The sequence below is a fragment of the Coffea arabica genome, chromosome 11e (genome assembly GCF_036785885.1).
Source record: "Coffea arabica cultivar ET-39 chromosome 11e, Coffea Arabica ET-39 HiFi, whole genome shotgun sequence".
NCBI classification, from domain to species: Eukaryota; Viridiplantae; Streptophyta; class Magnoliopsida; order Gentianales; family Rubiaceae; genus Coffea; species Coffea arabica.
The window spans coordinates 34,481,762-34,496,527 of NC_092331.1; the positions used below are offsets into that span (position 1 = coordinate 34,481,762).

The window sequence follows — 14,766 nt, forward strand, 5'->3', positions numbered from 1 at the left end:
TCATGATAATTTAGAGTTGCGGGATGATGGAAAAAAACAGGGTGCAAATCAATAACAAAAAAAAATATAAAGTAAATAAATAAAAGAATAAGAGGAAAATGCTTCAATTGACGCTTAAAATGAATTCCGGTCTAGAAAAGCCACACTGCTTCGCTGGACGGGGTAGTTTAAAAGAATAAAGCGAAAGGAACGTTGTGGGTGCGATCATACCAGCACTAATGCACCGTATCCCATCAGAACTCCGAAGTTAAGCGTGCTTGGGCGTGAGCAGTATTAGGATGGGTGACCCCCTGGGAATTCCTCTTGTTGCACCCCTCTCTTTTTTGTTTCGAAATTCAAATTTTCTATTCGTTCTTTATCCTGTAGTAATTTAGGTCCTTCGGAACGATTGCTTTATATTTTGCTTCTTCTCGAAGCATGAAGGCGGATCTGAAGGCGCGAGAGAAATCAGGAACGGTACGGCTCGATCAAAGCCCGGATCATCGCTCAAATTTATCGGCGCAAATGTATCAGCGCTAGCGTGATGGATTGATTTGATGACAATTTATTGTTGCGCGATGAGGGAAAAAAACAGGGTGCAAATCAATAACAAAAAAAAAATATGAAAGCAAATAAACAAAAGGATAAGAAAAAAATGCTTGAATTGACGCTTAAAATGAATTTCGGTCTAGAAAAGCCACACTGCTTCGCAGGACGGGGTAGTTTAAAAGAATAAAGCGAAAGGAACATGGCGGGTACGATCATACCAGCACTAATGCACCGGATCACATCAGAACTCCGAAGTTCAGCATGCTTGGGCGAGAGTAGTACTAGGATGGGTGACCCCCTGGGAATTCCTCTTGTTGCACCCCTCTCTTTTTTCTTTCGAAATTCAAATTTTCTATTCGTTCTTTATCCTGTAGTAATTTAGGTCCTTCGGAACGATTGCTTTATATTTTGCTTCTTCTCGAAGCATGAAGGCGGATCTGAAGGCGCGAGAGAATTCAGGAACGGTACGGCTCGATCAAAGCCCGGATCATCGCTCAAATTTGTCGGCGCAAATGTATCAGCGCTAGCGTGATGGATTGATTTCATGACAATTTATTGTTGCGCGATGAGGGAAAAAAACAGGGTGCAAATCAATAACAAAAAAAAATATGAAAGCAAATAAATAAAAGGATAAGAGAAAAATGCTTGAATTGACGCTTAAAATGAATTTCGGTCTAGAAAAGCCACACTGCTTCGCAGGACGGGGTAGTTTAAAAGAATAAAGCGAAAGGAACATGGCGGGTGCGATCATACCAGCACTAATGCACCGGATCTCATCAGAACTCCGAAGTTAAGCATGCTTGGGCGAGAGTTGTACTAGGATGGGTTACCCCCTGGGAATTCCTCTTGTTGCACCCCTCTCTTTTTTGTTTCGAAATTCAAATTTTCTATTCGTTCTTTATCCTGTAGTAATTTAGGTCCTTCGGAATGATTGCTTTATATTTTGCTTCTTCTCGAAGCATGAAGGCGGATCTGAAGGCGCGAGACAAATCAGGAACGGTACGGCTCGATCAAAGCCCGGATCATCGCTCAAATTTGTCGGCGCAAATGTATCAGCGCTAGCGTGATGGATTGATTTCATGACAATTTATTGTTGCGCGATGAGGGAAAAAAACAGGGTGCAAATCAATAACAAAAAAAAATATGAAAGCAAATAAATAAAAGGATAAGAGAAAAATGCTTGAATTGACGCTTAAAATGAATTTCGGTCTAGAAAAGCCACACTGCTTCGCAGGACGGGGTAGTTTAAAAGAATAAAGCGAAAGGAACATGGCGGGTGCGATCATACCAGCACTAATGCACCGGATCTCATCAGAACTCCGAAGTTAAGCATGCTTGGGCGAGAGTTGTACTAGGATGGGTTACCCCCTGGGAATTCCTCTTGTTGCACCCCTCTCTTTTTTGTTTCGAAATTCAAATTTTCTATTCGTTCTTTATCCTGTAGTAATTTAGGTCCTTCGGAACGATTGCTTTATATTTTGCTTCTTCTCGAAGCATGAAGGCAGATCTGAAGGCGCGAGACAAATCAGGAACGGTACGGCTCGATCAAAGCCCGAATCGTCGCTCAAATTTGTCGGCGCAAATGTATCAGCGCAAGCGTGAAGGATTGATTTCATGATAATTTAGAGTTGCGGGATGATGGAAAAAAATAGGGGGCAAATCAATAACAAAAAAAAATAAGAAAGCAAATAAATAAAAGGATAATAGGAAAATGCTTGAATTGACGCTTAAAATGAATTTCGGTCTAGAAAAGCCACACTGCTTCGCAGGACGGGGTAGTTTAAAAGAATAAAGCGAAAGGAATATGGCGGGTGCGATCATACCAGCACTAATGCACCGGATCCCATCAGAACTTCGAAATTAAGCGTGTTTGGGCGAGAGTAGTACTTGGATTGGTGACCCCCTGGGAAGTCCTCGTGTTGCACCCCTCTCTTTTTTGTTTCGAAATCCAAATTTCCTATTCGTTCTTTATCCTGTAGTAATTTAGCTCCGTCGGAACGATTGCTTAATATTTTGCTTCTTGTCGAAGCGTGAAGGAGGATCTGAAGGCGCGAGACAAATCAGGAACGGTACGGCTCGATCAAAGCCCGGATCGTCGCTCAAATTTGTCGGCGCAAATGTATCAGCGCAAGCGTGAAGGATTGATTTCATGATAATTTAGAGTTGCGGGATGATGGAAAAAAACAGGGGGCAAATCAATAACAAAAAAAAATATGAAAGCAAATAAATAAAAGGATAATAGGAAAATGCTTGAATTGACGCTTAAAATGAATTTCGGTCTAGAAAAGCAACACTGCTTCGCAGGACGGGGTAGTTTAAAAGAATAAAGCGAAAGGAATATGGCGGGTGCGATCATACCAGCACTAATGCACCGGATCCCATCAGAACTTCGAAATTAAGCGTGTTTGGGCGAGAGTAGTACTTGGATTGGTGACCCCCTAGGAAGTCCTCGTGTTGCACCCCTCTCTTTTTTGTTTCGAAATCCAAATTTCCTATTCGTTCTTTATCCTGTAGTAATTTAGCTCCGTCGGAACGATTGCTTAATATTTTGCTTCTTGTCGAAGCGTGAAGGAGGATCTGAAGGCGCGAGACAAATCAGGAACGGTACGGCTCGATCAAAGCCCGGATCGTCGCTCAAATTTGTCGGTGCAAATGTATCACCGCAAGCGTGAAGGATTGATTTCATGATAATTTAGAGTTGCGGGATGATGGAAAAAAACAGGGTGCAAATCAATAACAAAAAAAAATATAAAGTAAATAAATAAAAGAATAAGAGGAAAATGCTTCAATTGACGCTTAAAATGAATTCCGGTCTAGAAAAGCCACACTGCTTCGCTGGACGGGGTAGTTTAAAAGAATAAAGCGAAAGGAACGTTGTGGGTGCGATCATACCAGCACTAATGCACCGTATCCCATCAGAACTCCGAAGTTAAGCGTGCTTGGGCGTGAGCAGTATTAGGATGGGTGACCCCCTGGGAATTCCTCTTGTTGCACCCCTCTCTTTTTTGTTTCGAAATTCAAATTTTCTATTCGTTCTTTATCCTGTAGTAATTTAGGTCCTTCGGAACGATTGCTTTATATTTTGCTTCTTCTCGAAGCATGAAGGCGGATCTGAAGGCGCGAGAGAAATCAGGAACGGTACGGCTCGATCAAAGCCCGGATCATCGCTCAAATTTATCGGTGCAAATGTATCAGCGCTAGCGTGATGGATTGATTTGATGACAATTTATTGTTGCGCGATGAGGGAAAAAAACAGGGTGCAAATCAATAACAAAAAAAAATATGAAAGCAAATAAACAAAAGGATAAGAAAAAAATGCTTGAATTGACGCTTAAAATGAATTTCGGTCTAGAAAAGCCACACTGCTTCGCAGGACGGGGTAGTTTAAAAGAATAAAGCGAAAGGAACATGGCGGGTACGATCATACCAGCACTAATGCACCGGATCACATCAGAACTCCGAAGTTCAGCATGCTTGGGCGAGAGTAGTACTAGGATGGGTGACCCCCTGGGAATTCCTCTTGTTGCACCCCTCTCTTTTTTCTTTCGAAATTCAAATTTTCTATTCGTTCTTTATCCTGTAGTAATTTAGGTCCTTCGGAACGATTGCTTTATATTTTGCTTCTTCTCGAAGCATGAAGGCGGATCTGAAGGCGCGAGACAAATCAGGAACGGTACGGCTCGATCAAATCCCGGATCGTCGCTCAAATTTGTCGGCGCAAATGTATCAGCGCAAGCGTGAAGGATTGATTTCATGATAATTTAGAGTTGCGGGATGATGGAAAAAAACAGGGGGCAAATCAATGACAAAAAAAAATATGAAAGCAAATAAATAAAAGGATAATAGGAAAATGCTTGAATTGACGCTTAAAATGAATTTCGGTCTAGAAAAGCCAAACTGCTTCGCAGGACGGGGTAGTTTAAAAGAATAAAGCGAAAGGAATATGGCGGGTGCGATCATACCGGCACTAATGCACCGGATCCCATCAGAACTTCGAAATTAAGCGTGTTTGGGCGAGAGTAGTACTTGGATTGGTGACCCCCTGGGAAGTCCTCGTGTTGCACCCCTCTCTTTTTTGTTTCGAAATCCAAATTTCCTATTCGTTCTTTATCCTGTAGTAATTTAGCTCCGTCGGAACGATTGCTTAATATTTTGCTTCTTGTCGAAGCGTGAAGGAGGATCTGAAGGCGCGAGACAAATCAGGAACGGTACGGCTCGATCAAAGCCCGGATCGTCGCTCAAATTTGTCGGCGCAAATGTATCAGCGCAAGCGTGAAGGATTGATTTCATGATAATTTAGAGTTGCGGGATGATGGAAAAAAACAGGGGGCAAATCAATAACAAAAAAAAATATGAAAGCAAATAAATAAAAGGATAATAGGAAAATGCTTGAATTGACGCTTAAAATGAATTTCGGTCTAGAAAAGCAACACTGCTTCGCAGGACGGGGTAGTTTAAAAGAATAAAGCGAAAGGAATATGGCGGGTGCGATCATACCAGCACTAATGCACCGGATCCCATCAGAACTTCGAAATTAAGCGTGTTTGGGCGAGAGTAGTACTTGGATTGGTGACCCCCTGGGAAGTCCTCGTGTTGCACCCCTCTCTTTTTTGTTTCGAAATCCAAATTTCCTATTCGTTCTTTATCCTGTAGTAATTTAGCTCCGTCGGAACGATTGCTTAATATTTTGCTTCTTGTCGAAGCGTGAAGGAGGATCTGAAGGCGCGAGACAAATCAGGAACGGTACGGCTCGATCAAAGCCCGGATCGTCGCTCAAATTTGTCGGTGCAAATGTATCACCGCAAGCGTGAAGGATTGATTTCATGATAATTTAGAGTTGCGGGATGATGGAAAAAAACAGGGGGCAAATCAATAACAAAAAAAAATATGAAAGCAAATAAATAAAAGGATAATAGGAAAATGCTTGAATTGACGCTTAAAATGAATTTCGGTCTAGAAAAGCTACACTGCTTCGCAGGACGGGGTAGTTTAAAAGAATAAAGCGAAAGGAATATGGCGGGTGCGATCATACCAGCACTAATGCACCGGATCCCATCAGAACTTCGAAATTAAGCGTGTTTGGGCGAGAGTAGTACTTGGATTGGTGACCCCCTGGGAAGTCCTCGTGTTGCACCCCTCTCTTTTTTGTTTCGAAATCCAAATTTCCTATTCGTTCTTTATCCTGTAGTAATTTAGCTCCGTCGGAACGATTGCTTAATATTTTGCTTCTTGTCGAAGCGTGAAGGAGGATCTGAAGGCGCGAGACAAATCAGGAACGGTACGGCTCGATCAAAGCCCGGATCGTCGCTCAAATTTGTCGGCGCAAATGTATCAGCGCAAGCGTGAAGGATTGATTTCATGATAATTTAGAGTTGCGGGATGATGGAAAAAAACAGGGGGCAAATCAATATCAAAAAAAATATGAAAGCAAATAAATAAAAGGATAATAGGAAAATGCTTGAATTGACGCTTAAAATGAATTTCGGTCTAGAAAAGCCACACTGCTTCGCAGGACGGGGTAGTTTAAAAGAATAAAGCGAAAGGAATATGGCGGGTGCGATCATACCAGCACTAATGCACCGGATCCCTTCAGAACTTCGAAATTAAGCGTGTTTGGGCGAGAGTAGCACTTGGATTGGTGACCCCCTGGGAAGTCCTCGTGTTGCACCCCTCTCTTTTTTGTTTCGAAATCCAAATTTCCTATTCGTTCTTTATCCTGTAGTAATTTAGCTCCGTCGGAACGATTGCTTAATATTTTGCTTCTTGTCGAAGCGTGAAGGAGGATCTGAAGGCGCGAGACAAATCAGGAACGGTACGGCTCGATCAAAGCCCGGATCGTCGCTCAAATTTGTCGGCGCAAATGTATCACCGCAAGCGTGAAGGATTGATTTCATGATAATTTAGAGTTGCGGGATGATGGAAAAAAACAGGGTGCAAATCAATAACAAAAAAATATAAAGTAAATAAATAAAAGGATAAGAGGAAAATGCTTCAATTGACGCTTAAAATGAATTCCGGTCTAGAAAAGCCACACTGCTTCGCTGGACGGGGTAGTTTAAAAGAATAAAGCGAAAGGAACGTTGTGGGTGCGATCATACCAGCACTAATGCACCGTATCCCATCAGAACTCCGAATTTAAGCGTGCTTGGGCGTGAGCAGTATTAGGATGGGTGACCCCCTGAGAATTCCTCTTGTTGCACCCCTCTCTTTTTTGTTTCGAAATTCAAATTTTCTATTCGTTCTTTATCCTGTAGTAATTTAGGTCCTTCGGAACGATTGCTTTATATTTTGCTTCTTCTCGAAGCATGAAGGCGGATCTGAAGGCGCGAGAGAATTCAGGAACGGTACGGCTCGATCAAAGCCCGGATCATCGCTCAAATTTGTCGGCGCAAATGTATCAGCGCTAGCGTGATGGATTGATTTCATGACAATTTATTGTTGCGCGATGAGGGAAAAAAACAGGGTGCAAATCAATAACAAAAAAAAATATGAAAGCAAATAAATAAAAGGATAAGAGAAAAATGCTTGAATTGACGCTTAAAATGAATTTCGGTCTAGAAAAGCCACACTGCTTCGCAGGACGGGGTAGTTTAAAAGAATAAAGCGAAAGGAACATGGCGGGTGCGATCATACCAGCACTAATGCACCGGATCTCATCAGAACTCCGAAGTTAAGCATGCTTGGGCGAGAGTTGTACTAGGATGGGTTACCCCCTGGGAATTCCTCTTGTTGCACCCCTCTCTTTTTTGTTTCGAAATTCAAATTTTCTATTCGTTCTTTATCCTGTAGTAATTTAGGTCCTTCGGAATGATTGCTTTATATTTTGCTTCTTCTCGAAGCATGAAGGCGGATCTGAAGGCGCGAGACAAATCAGGAACGGTACGGCTCGATCAAAGCCCGGATCGTCGCTCAAATTTGTCGGCGCAAATGTATCACCGCAAGCGTGAAGGATTGATTTCATGATAATTTAGAGTTGCGGGATGATGGAAAAAAACAGGGTGCAAATCAATAACAAAAAAATATAAAGTAAATAAATAAAAGAATAAGAGGAAAATGCTTCAATTGACGCTTAAAATGAATTCCGGTCTAGAAAAGCCACACTGCTTCGCTGGACGGGGTAGTTTAAAAGAATAAAGCGAAAGGAACGTTGTGGGTGCGATCATACCAGCACTAATGCACCGTATCCCATCAGAACTCCGAATTTAAGCGTGCTTGGGCGTGAGCAGTATTAGGATGGGTGACCCCCTGGGAATTCCTCTTGTTGCACCCCTCTTTTTTTTGTTTCGAAATTCAAATTTTCTATTCGTTCTTTATCCTGTAGTAATTTAGGTCCTTCGGAACGATTGCTTTATATTTTGCTTCTTCTCGAAGCATGAAGGCAGATCTGAAGGCGCGAGACAAATCAGGAACGGTACGGCTCGATCAAAGCCCGAATCGTCGCTCAAATTTGTCGGCGCAAATGTATCAGCGCAAGCGTGAAGGATTGATTTCATGATAATTTAGAGTTGCGGGATGATGGAAAAAAATAGGGGGCAAATCAATAACAAAAAAAAATAAGAAAGCAAATAAATAAAAGGATAATAGGAAAATGCTTGAATTGACGCTTAAAATGAATTTCGGTCTAGAAAAGCCACACTGCTTCGCAGGACGGGGTAGTTTAAAAGAATAAAGCGAAAGGAATATGGCGGGTGCGATCATACCAGCACTAATGCACCGGATCCCATCAGAACTTCGAAATTAAGCGTGTTTGGGCGAGAGTAGTACTTGGATTGGTGACCCCCTGGGAAGTCCTCGTGTTGCACCCCTCTCTTTTTTGTTTCGAAATCCAAATTTCCTATTCGTTCTTTATCCTGTAGTAATTTAGCTCCGTCGGAACGATTGCTTAATATTTTGCTTCTTGTCGAAGCGTGAAGGAGGATCTGAAGGCGCGAGACAAATCAGGAACGGTACGGCTCGATCAAAGCCCGGATCGTCGCTCAAATTTGTCGGCGCAAATGTATCAGCGCAAGCGTGAAGGATTGATTTCATGATAATTTAGAGTTGCGGGATGATGGAAAAAAACAGGGTGCAAATCAATAACAAAAAAAAATATAAAGTAAATAAATAAAAGAATAAGAGGAAAATGCTTCAATTGACGCTTAAAATGAATTCTGGTCTAGAAAAGCCACACTGCTTCGCTGGACGGGGTAGTTTAAAAGAATAAAGCGAAAGGAACGTTGTGGGTGCGATCATACCAGCACTAATGCACCGTATCCCATCAGAACTCCGAAGTTAAGCGTGCTTGGGCGTGAGCAGTATTAGGATGGGTGACCCCCTGGGAATTCCTCTTGTTGCACCCCTCTCTTTTTTGTTTCGAAATTCAAATTTTCTATTCGTTCTTTATCCTGTAGTAATTTAGGTCCTTCGGAACGATTGATTTATATTTTGCTTCTTCTCGAAGCATGAAGGCGGATCTGAAGGCGCGAGAGAAATCAGGAACGGTACGGCTCGATCAAAGCCCGGATCATCGCTCAAATTTATCGGCGCAAATGTATCAGCGCTAGCGTGATGGATTGATTTGATGACAATTTATTGTTGCGCGATGAGGGAAAAAAACAGGGTGCAAATCAATAACAAAAAAAAAATATGAAAGCAAATAAACAAAAGGATAAGAAAAAAATGCTTGAATTGACGCTTAAAATGAATTTCGGTCTAGAAAAGCCACACTGCTTCGCAGGACGGGGTAGTTTAAAAGAATAAAGCGAAAGGAACATGGCGGGTACGATCATACCAGCACTAATGCACCGGATCACATCAGAACTCCGAAGTTCAGCATGCTTGGGCGAGAGTAGTACTAGGATGGGTGACCCCCTGGGAATTCCTCTTGTTGCACCCCTCTCTTTTTTCTTTCGAAATTCAAATTTTCTATTCGTTCTTTATCCTGTAGTAATTTAGGTCCTTCGGAACGATTGCTTTATATTTTGCTTCTTCTCGAAGCATGAAGGCGGATCTGAATGCGCGAGAGAATTCAGGAACGGTACGGCTCGATCAAAGCCCGGATCATCGCTCAAATTTGTCGGCGCAAATGTATCAGCGCTAGCGTGATGGATTGATTTCATGACAATTTATTGTTGCGCGATGAGGGAAAAAAACAGGGTGCAAATCAATAACAAAAAAAAATATGAAAGCAAATAAATAAAAGGATAAGAGAAAAATGCTTGAATTGACGCTTAAAATGAATTTCGGTCTAGAAAAGCCACACTGCTTCGCAGGACGGGGTAGTTTAAAAGAATAAAGCGAAAGGAACATGGCGGGTGCGATCATACCAGCACTAATGCACCGGATCTCATCAGAACTCCGAAGTTAAGCATGCTTGGGCGAGAGTTGTACTAGGATGGGTTACCCCCTGGGAATTCCTCTTGTTGCACCCCTCTCTTTTTTGTTTCGAAATTCAAATTTTCTATTCGTTCTTTATCCTGTAGTAATTTAGGTCCTTCGGAATGATTGCTTTATATTTTGCTTCTTCTCGAAGCATGAAGGCGGATCTGAAGGCGCGAGACAAATCAGGAACGGTACGGCTCGATCAAAGCCCGGATCGTCGCTCAAATTTGTCGGCGCAAATGTATCACCGCAAGCGTGAAGGATTGATTTCATGATAATTTAGAGTTGCGGGATGATGGAAAAAAACAGGGTGCAAATCAATAACAAAAAAATATAAAGTAAATAAATAAAAGAATAAGAGGAAAATGCTTCAATTGACGCTTAAAATGAATTCCGGTCTAGAAAAGCCACACTGCTTCGCTGGACGGGGTAGTTTAAAAGAATAAAGCGAAAGGAACGTTGTGGGTGCGATCATACCAGCACTAATGCACCGTATCCCATCAGAACTCCGAATTTAAGCGTGCTTGGGCGTGAGCAGTATTAGGATGGGTGACCCCCTGGGAATTCCTCTTGTTGCACCCCTCTCTTTTTTGTTTCGAATATCAAATTTTCTATTCGTTCTTTATCCTGTAGTAATTTAGGTCCTTCGGAACGATTGCTTTATATTTTGCTTCTTCTCGAAGCATGAAGGCAGATCTGAAGGCGCGAGACAAATCAGGAACGGTACGGCTCGATCAAAGCCCGAATCGTCGCTCAAATTTGTCGGCGCAAATGTATCAGCGCAAGCGTGAAGGATTGATTTCATGATAATTTAGAGTTGCGGGATGATGGAAAAAAATAGGGGGCAAATCAATAACAAAAAAAAATAAGAAAGCAAATAAATAAAAGGATAATAGGAAAATGCTTGAATTGACGCTTAAAATGAATTTCGGTCTAGAAAAGCCACACTGCTTCGCAGGACGGGGTAGTTTAAAAGAATAAAGCGAAAGGAATATGGCGGGTGCGATCATACCAGCACTAATGCACCGGATCCCATCAGAACTTCGAAATTAAGCGTGTTTGGGCGAGAGTAGTACTTGGATTGGTGACCCCCTGGGAAGTCCTCGTGTTGCACCCCTCTCTTTTTTGTTTCGAAATCCAAATTTCCTATTCGTTCTTTATCCTGTAGTAATTTAGCTCCGTCGGAACGATTGCTTAATATTTTGCTTCTTGTCGAAGCGTGAAGGAGGATCTGAAGGCGCGAGACAAATCAGGAACGGTACGGCTCGATCAAAGCCCGGATCGTCGCTCAAATTTGTCGGCGCAAATGTATCAGCGCAAGCGTGAAGGATTGATTTCATGATAATTTAGAGTTGCGGGATGATGGAAAAAAACAGGGTGCAAATCAATAACAAAAAAAAATATAAAGTAAATAAATAAAAGAATAAGAGGAAAATGCTTCAATTGACGCTTAAAATGAATTCCGGTCTAGAAAAGCCACACTGCTTCGCTGGACGGGGTAGTTTAAAAGAATAAAGCGAAAGGAACGTTGTGGGTGCGATCATACCAGCACTAATGCACCGTATCCCATCAGAACTCCGAAGTTAAGCGTGCTTGGGCGTGAGCAGTATTAGGATGGGTGACCCCCTGGGAATTCCTCTTGTTGCACCCCTCTCTTTTTTGTTTCGAAATTCAAATTTTCTATTCGTTCTTTATCCTGTAGTAATTTAGGTCCTTCGGAACGATTGCTTTATATTTTGCTTCTTCTCGAAGCATGAAGGCGGATCTGAAGGCGCGAGAGAATTCAGGAACGGTACGGCTCGATCAAAGCCCGGATCATCGTTCAAATTTGTCGGCGCAAATGTATCAGCGCTAGCGTGATGGATTGATTTCATGACAATTTATTGTTGCGCGATGAGGGAAAAAAACAGGGTGCAAATCAATAACAAAAAAAAATATGAAAGCAAATAAATAAAAGAATAAAAGAAAAATGCTTGAATTGACGCTTAAAATGAATTTCGGTCTAGAAAAGCCACACTGCTTCGCAGGACGGGGTAGTTTAAAAGAATAAAGCGAAAGGAACATGGCGGGTGCGATCATACCAGCACTAATGCACCGGATCCCATCAGAACTCCGAAGTTAAGCATGCTTGGGCGAGAGTAGTACTAGGATGGGTTACCCCCTGGGAATTCCTCTTGTTGCACCCCTCTTTTTTTTGTTTCGAAATTCAAATTTTCTATTCGTTCTTTATCCTGTAGTAATTTAGGTCCTTCGGAATGATTGCTTTATATTTTGCTTCTTCTCGAAGCATGAAGGCGGATCTGAAGGCGCGAGACAAATCAGGAACGGTACGGCTCGATCAAAGCCCGGATCGTCGCTCAAATTTGTCGGCGCAAATGTATCAGCGCAAGCGTGAAGGATTGATTTCATGATAATTTAGAGTTGCGGGATGATGGAAAAAAATAGGGGGCAAATCAATAACAAAAAAAAATATGAAAGCAAATAAATAAAAGGATAATAGGAAAATGCTTGAATTGACGCTTAAAATGAATTTCGGTCTAGAAAAGCAACACTGCTTCGCAGGACGGGGTAGTTTAAAAGAATAAAGCGAAAGGAATATGGCGGGTGCGATCATACCAGCACTAATGCACCGGATCCCATCAGAACTTCGAAATTAAGCGTGTTTGGGCGAGAGTAGTACTTGGATTGGTGACCCCCTAGGAAGTCCTCGTGTTGCACCCCTCTCTTTTTTGTTTCGAAATCCAAATTTCCTATTCGTTCTTTATCCTGTTGTAATTTAGCTCCGTCGGAACGATTGCTTAATATTTTGCTTCTTGTCGAAGCGTGAAGGAGGATCTGAAGGCGCGAGACAAATCAGGAACGGTACGGCTCGATCAAAGCCCGGATCGTCGCTCAAATTTGTCGGCGCAAATGTATCAGCGCAAGCGTGAAGGATTGATTTCATGATAATTTAGAGTTGCGGGATGATGGAAAAAAACAGGGGGCAAATCAATATCAAAAAAAAATATGAAAGCAAATAAATAAAAGGATAATAGGAAAATGCTTGAATTGACGCTTAAAATGAATTTCGGTCTAGAAAAGCCACACTGCTTCGCAGGACGGGGTAGTTTAAAAGAATAAAGCGAAAGGAATATGGCGGGTGCGATCATACCAGCACTAATGCACCGGATCCCTTCAGAACTTCGAAATTAAGCGTGTTTGGGCGAGAGTAGCACTTGGATTGGTGACCCCCTGGGAAGTCCTCGTGTTGCACCCCTCTCTTTTTTGTTTCGAAATCCAAATTTCCTATTCGTTCTTTATCCTGTAGTAATTTAGCTCCGTCGGAACGATTGCTTAATATTTTGCTTCTTGTCGAAGCGTGAAGGAGGATCTGAAGGCGCGAGACAAATCAGGAACGGTACGGCTCGATCAAAGCCCGGATCGTCGCTCAAATTTGTCGGCGCAAATGTATCACCGCAAGCGTGAAGGATTGATTTCATGATAATTTAGAGTTGCGGGATGATGGAAAAAAACAGGGTGCAAATCAATAACAAAAAAATATAAAGTAAATAAATAAAAGGATAAGAGGAAAATGCTTCAATTGACGCTTAAAATGAATTCCGGTCTAGAAAAGCCACACTGCTTCGCTGGACGGGGTAGTTTAAAAGAATAAAGCGAAAGGAACGTTGTGGGTGCGATCATACCAGCACTAATGCACCGTATCCCATCAGAACTCCGAATTTAAGCGTGCTTGGGCGTGAGCAGTATTAGGATGGGTGACCCCCTGAGAATTCCTCTTGTTGCACCCCTCTCTTTTTTGTTTCGAAATTCAAATTTTCTATTCGTTCTTTATCCTGTAGTAATTTAGGTCCTTCGGAACGATTGCTTTATATTTTGCTTCTTCTCGAAGCATGAAGGCGGATCTGAAGGCGCGAGAGAATTCAGGAACGGTACGGCTCGATCAAAGCCCGGATCATCGCTCAAATTTGTCGGCGCAAATGTATCAGCGCTAGCGTGATGGATTGATTTCATGACAATTTATTGTTGCGCGATGAGGGAAAAAAACAGGGTGCAAATCAATAACAAAAAAAAATATGAAAGCAAATAAATAAAAGGATAAGAGAAAAATGCTTGAATTGACGCTTAAAATGAATTTCGGTCTAGAAAAGCCACACTGCTTCGCAGGACGGGGTAGTTTAAAAGAATAAAGCGAAAGGAACATGGCGAGTGCGATCATACCAGCACTAATGCACCGGATCTCATCAGAACTCCGAAGTTAAGCATGCTTGGGCGAGAGTTGTACTAGGATGGGTTACCCCCTGGGAATTCCTCTTGTTGCACCCCTCTCTTTTTTGTTTCGAAATTCAAATTTTCTATTCGTTCTTTATCCTGTAGTAATTTAGGTCCTTCGGAATGATTGCTTTATATTTTGCTTCTTCTCGAAGCATGAAGGCGGATCTGAAGGCGCGAGACAAATCAGGAACGGTACGGCTCGATCAAAGCCCGGATCGTCGCTCAAATTTGTCGGCGCAAATGTATCACCGCAAGCGTGAAGGATTGATTTCATGATAATTTAGAGTTGCGGGATGATGGAAAAAAACAGGGTGCAAATCAATAACAAAAAAATATAAAGTAAATAAATAAAAGAATAAGAGGAAAATGCTTCAATTGACGCTTAAAATGAATTCCGGTCTAGAAAAGCCACACTGCTTCGCTGGACGGGGTAGTTTAAAAGAATAAAGCGAAAGGAACGTTGTGGGTGCGATCATACCAGCACTAATGCACCGTATCCCATCAGAACTCCGAATTTAAGCGTGCTTGGGCGTGAGCAGTATTAGGATGGGTGACCCCCTGGGAATTCCTCTTGTTGCACCCCTCTCTTTTTTGTTTCGAAATTCA

General features: G+C 42.1%; 28 non-coding genes across 28 annotated transcripts; all 28 read left to right on the forward strand.

The window, feature by feature from the left end:
- Positions 1 to 196: 196 nt before the first annotated feature.
- Positions 197 to 315, forward strand: LOC140023537 (5S ribosomal RNA). The gene has a single exon (XR_011827506.1). It is a non-coding gene; the product is annotated as a 5S ribosomal RNA (ribosomal RNA).
- A 417-nt stretch (positions 316 to 732) lies between these two features.
- LOC140024466 (5S ribosomal RNA) lies at positions 733 to 851 on the forward strand. The gene has a single exon (XR_011828440.1). It is a non-coding gene; the product is annotated as a 5S ribosomal RNA (ribosomal RNA).
- A 416-nt stretch (positions 852 to 1,267) lies between these two features.
- Positions 1,268 to 1,386, forward strand: LOC140021871 (5S ribosomal RNA). Its single transcript, XR_011825853.1, has one exon. It is a non-coding gene; the product is annotated as a 5S ribosomal RNA (ribosomal RNA).
- A 416-nt stretch (positions 1,387 to 1,802) lies between these two features.
- Positions 1,803 to 1,921, forward strand: LOC140021873 (5S ribosomal RNA). The gene has a single exon (XR_011825855.1). It is a non-coding gene; the product is annotated as a 5S ribosomal RNA (ribosomal RNA).
- Positions 1,922 to 2,337: 416 nt separating this feature from the next.
- On the forward strand, positions 2,338 to 2,456 carry LOC140023079 (5S ribosomal RNA). The gene has a single exon (XR_011827052.1). It is a non-coding gene; the product is annotated as a 5S ribosomal RNA (ribosomal RNA).
- A 416-nt stretch (positions 2,457 to 2,872) lies between these two features.
- Positions 2,873 to 2,991, forward strand: LOC140023867 (5S ribosomal RNA). The gene has a single exon (XR_011827832.1). It is a non-coding gene; the product is annotated as a 5S ribosomal RNA (ribosomal RNA).
- Positions 2,992 to 3,406: 415 nt separating this feature from the next.
- Positions 3,407 to 3,525, forward strand: LOC140023538 (5S ribosomal RNA). The gene has a single exon (XR_011827507.1). It is a non-coding gene; the product is annotated as a 5S ribosomal RNA (ribosomal RNA).
- A 416-nt stretch (positions 3,526 to 3,941) lies between these two features.
- LOC140024467 (5S ribosomal RNA) lies at positions 3,942 to 4,060 on the forward strand. Its single transcript, XR_011828441.1, has one exon. It is a non-coding gene; the product is annotated as a 5S ribosomal RNA (ribosomal RNA).
- A 416-nt stretch (positions 4,061 to 4,476) lies between these two features.
- On the forward strand, positions 4,477 to 4,595 carry LOC140023267 (5S ribosomal RNA). Its single transcript, XR_011827237.1, has one exon. It is a non-coding gene; the product is annotated as a 5S ribosomal RNA (ribosomal RNA).
- Positions 4,596 to 5,011: 416 nt separating this feature from the next.
- LOC140023081 (5S ribosomal RNA) lies at positions 5,012 to 5,130 on the forward strand. The gene has a single exon (XR_011827054.1). It is a non-coding gene; the product is annotated as a 5S ribosomal RNA (ribosomal RNA).
- A 416-nt stretch (positions 5,131 to 5,546) lies between these two features.
- LOC140023082 (5S ribosomal RNA) lies at positions 5,547 to 5,665 on the forward strand. Its single transcript, XR_011827055.1, has one exon. It is a non-coding gene; the product is annotated as a 5S ribosomal RNA (ribosomal RNA).
- Positions 5,666 to 6,080: 415 nt separating this feature from the next.
- Positions 6,081 to 6,199, forward strand: LOC140025009 (5S ribosomal RNA). The gene has a single exon (XR_011828986.1). It is a non-coding gene; the product is annotated as a 5S ribosomal RNA (ribosomal RNA).
- A 413-nt stretch (positions 6,200 to 6,612) lies between these two features.
- Positions 6,613 to 6,731, forward strand: LOC140024834 (5S ribosomal RNA). Its single transcript, XR_011828810.1, has one exon. It is a non-coding gene; the product is annotated as a 5S ribosomal RNA (ribosomal RNA).
- Positions 6,732 to 7,147: 416 nt separating this feature from the next.
- LOC140021875 (5S ribosomal RNA) lies at positions 7,148 to 7,266 on the forward strand. The gene has a single exon (XR_011825856.1). It is a non-coding gene; the product is annotated as a 5S ribosomal RNA (ribosomal RNA).
- Positions 7,267 to 7,679: 413 nt separating this feature from the next.
- Positions 7,680 to 7,798, forward strand: LOC140024698 (5S ribosomal RNA). The gene has a single exon (XR_011828674.1). It is a non-coding gene; the product is annotated as a 5S ribosomal RNA (ribosomal RNA).
- Positions 7,799 to 8,214: 416 nt separating this feature from the next.
- Positions 8,215 to 8,333, forward strand: LOC140023083 (5S ribosomal RNA). The gene has a single exon (XR_011827056.1). It is a non-coding gene; the product is annotated as a 5S ribosomal RNA (ribosomal RNA).
- A 415-nt stretch (positions 8,334 to 8,748) lies between these two features.
- On the forward strand, positions 8,749 to 8,867 carry LOC140023539 (5S ribosomal RNA). Its single transcript, XR_011827508.1, has one exon. It is a non-coding gene; the product is annotated as a 5S ribosomal RNA (ribosomal RNA).
- A 417-nt stretch (positions 8,868 to 9,284) lies between these two features.
- LOC140024468 (5S ribosomal RNA) lies at positions 9,285 to 9,403 on the forward strand. The gene has a single exon (XR_011828442.1). It is a non-coding gene; the product is annotated as a 5S ribosomal RNA (ribosomal RNA).
- Positions 9,404 to 9,819: 416 nt separating this feature from the next.
- On the forward strand, positions 9,820 to 9,938 carry LOC140021876 (5S ribosomal RNA). Its single transcript, XR_011825857.1, has one exon. It is a non-coding gene; the product is annotated as a 5S ribosomal RNA (ribosomal RNA).
- A 413-nt stretch (positions 9,939 to 10,351) lies between these two features.
- LOC140024699 (5S ribosomal RNA) lies at positions 10,352 to 10,470 on the forward strand. The gene has a single exon (XR_011828675.1). It is a non-coding gene; the product is annotated as a 5S ribosomal RNA (ribosomal RNA).
- A 416-nt stretch (positions 10,471 to 10,886) lies between these two features.
- On the forward strand, positions 10,887 to 11,005 carry LOC140023084 (5S ribosomal RNA). The gene has a single exon (XR_011827057.1). It is a non-coding gene; the product is annotated as a 5S ribosomal RNA (ribosomal RNA).
- Positions 11,006 to 11,420: 415 nt separating this feature from the next.
- LOC140023540 (5S ribosomal RNA) lies at positions 11,421 to 11,539 on the forward strand. The gene has a single exon (XR_011827509.1). It is a non-coding gene; the product is annotated as a 5S ribosomal RNA (ribosomal RNA).
- Positions 11,540 to 11,955: 416 nt separating this feature from the next.
- Positions 11,956 to 12,074, forward strand: LOC140032211 (5S ribosomal RNA). The gene has a single exon (XR_011836136.1). It is a non-coding gene; the product is annotated as a 5S ribosomal RNA (ribosomal RNA).
- Positions 12,075 to 12,490: 416 nt separating this feature from the next.
- LOC140023868 (5S ribosomal RNA) lies at positions 12,491 to 12,609 on the forward strand. The gene has a single exon (XR_011827833.1). It is a non-coding gene; the product is annotated as a 5S ribosomal RNA (ribosomal RNA).
- Positions 12,610 to 13,025: 416 nt separating this feature from the next.
- On the forward strand, positions 13,026 to 13,144 carry LOC140025010 (5S ribosomal RNA). Its single transcript, XR_011828987.1, has one exon. It is a non-coding gene; the product is annotated as a 5S ribosomal RNA (ribosomal RNA).
- A 413-nt stretch (positions 13,145 to 13,557) lies between these two features.
- LOC140024835 (5S ribosomal RNA) lies at positions 13,558 to 13,676 on the forward strand. The gene has a single exon (XR_011828811.1). It is a non-coding gene; the product is annotated as a 5S ribosomal RNA (ribosomal RNA).
- A 416-nt stretch (positions 13,677 to 14,092) lies between these two features.
- Positions 14,093 to 14,211, forward strand: LOC140023709 (5S ribosomal RNA). Its single transcript, XR_011827677.1, has one exon. It is a non-coding gene; the product is annotated as a 5S ribosomal RNA (ribosomal RNA).
- A 413-nt stretch (positions 14,212 to 14,624) lies between these two features.
- Positions 14,625 to 14,743, forward strand: LOC140024700 (5S ribosomal RNA). Its single transcript, XR_011828676.1, has one exon. It is a non-coding gene; the product is annotated as a 5S ribosomal RNA (ribosomal RNA).
- Positions 14,744 to 14,766: the final 23 nt, after the last annotated feature.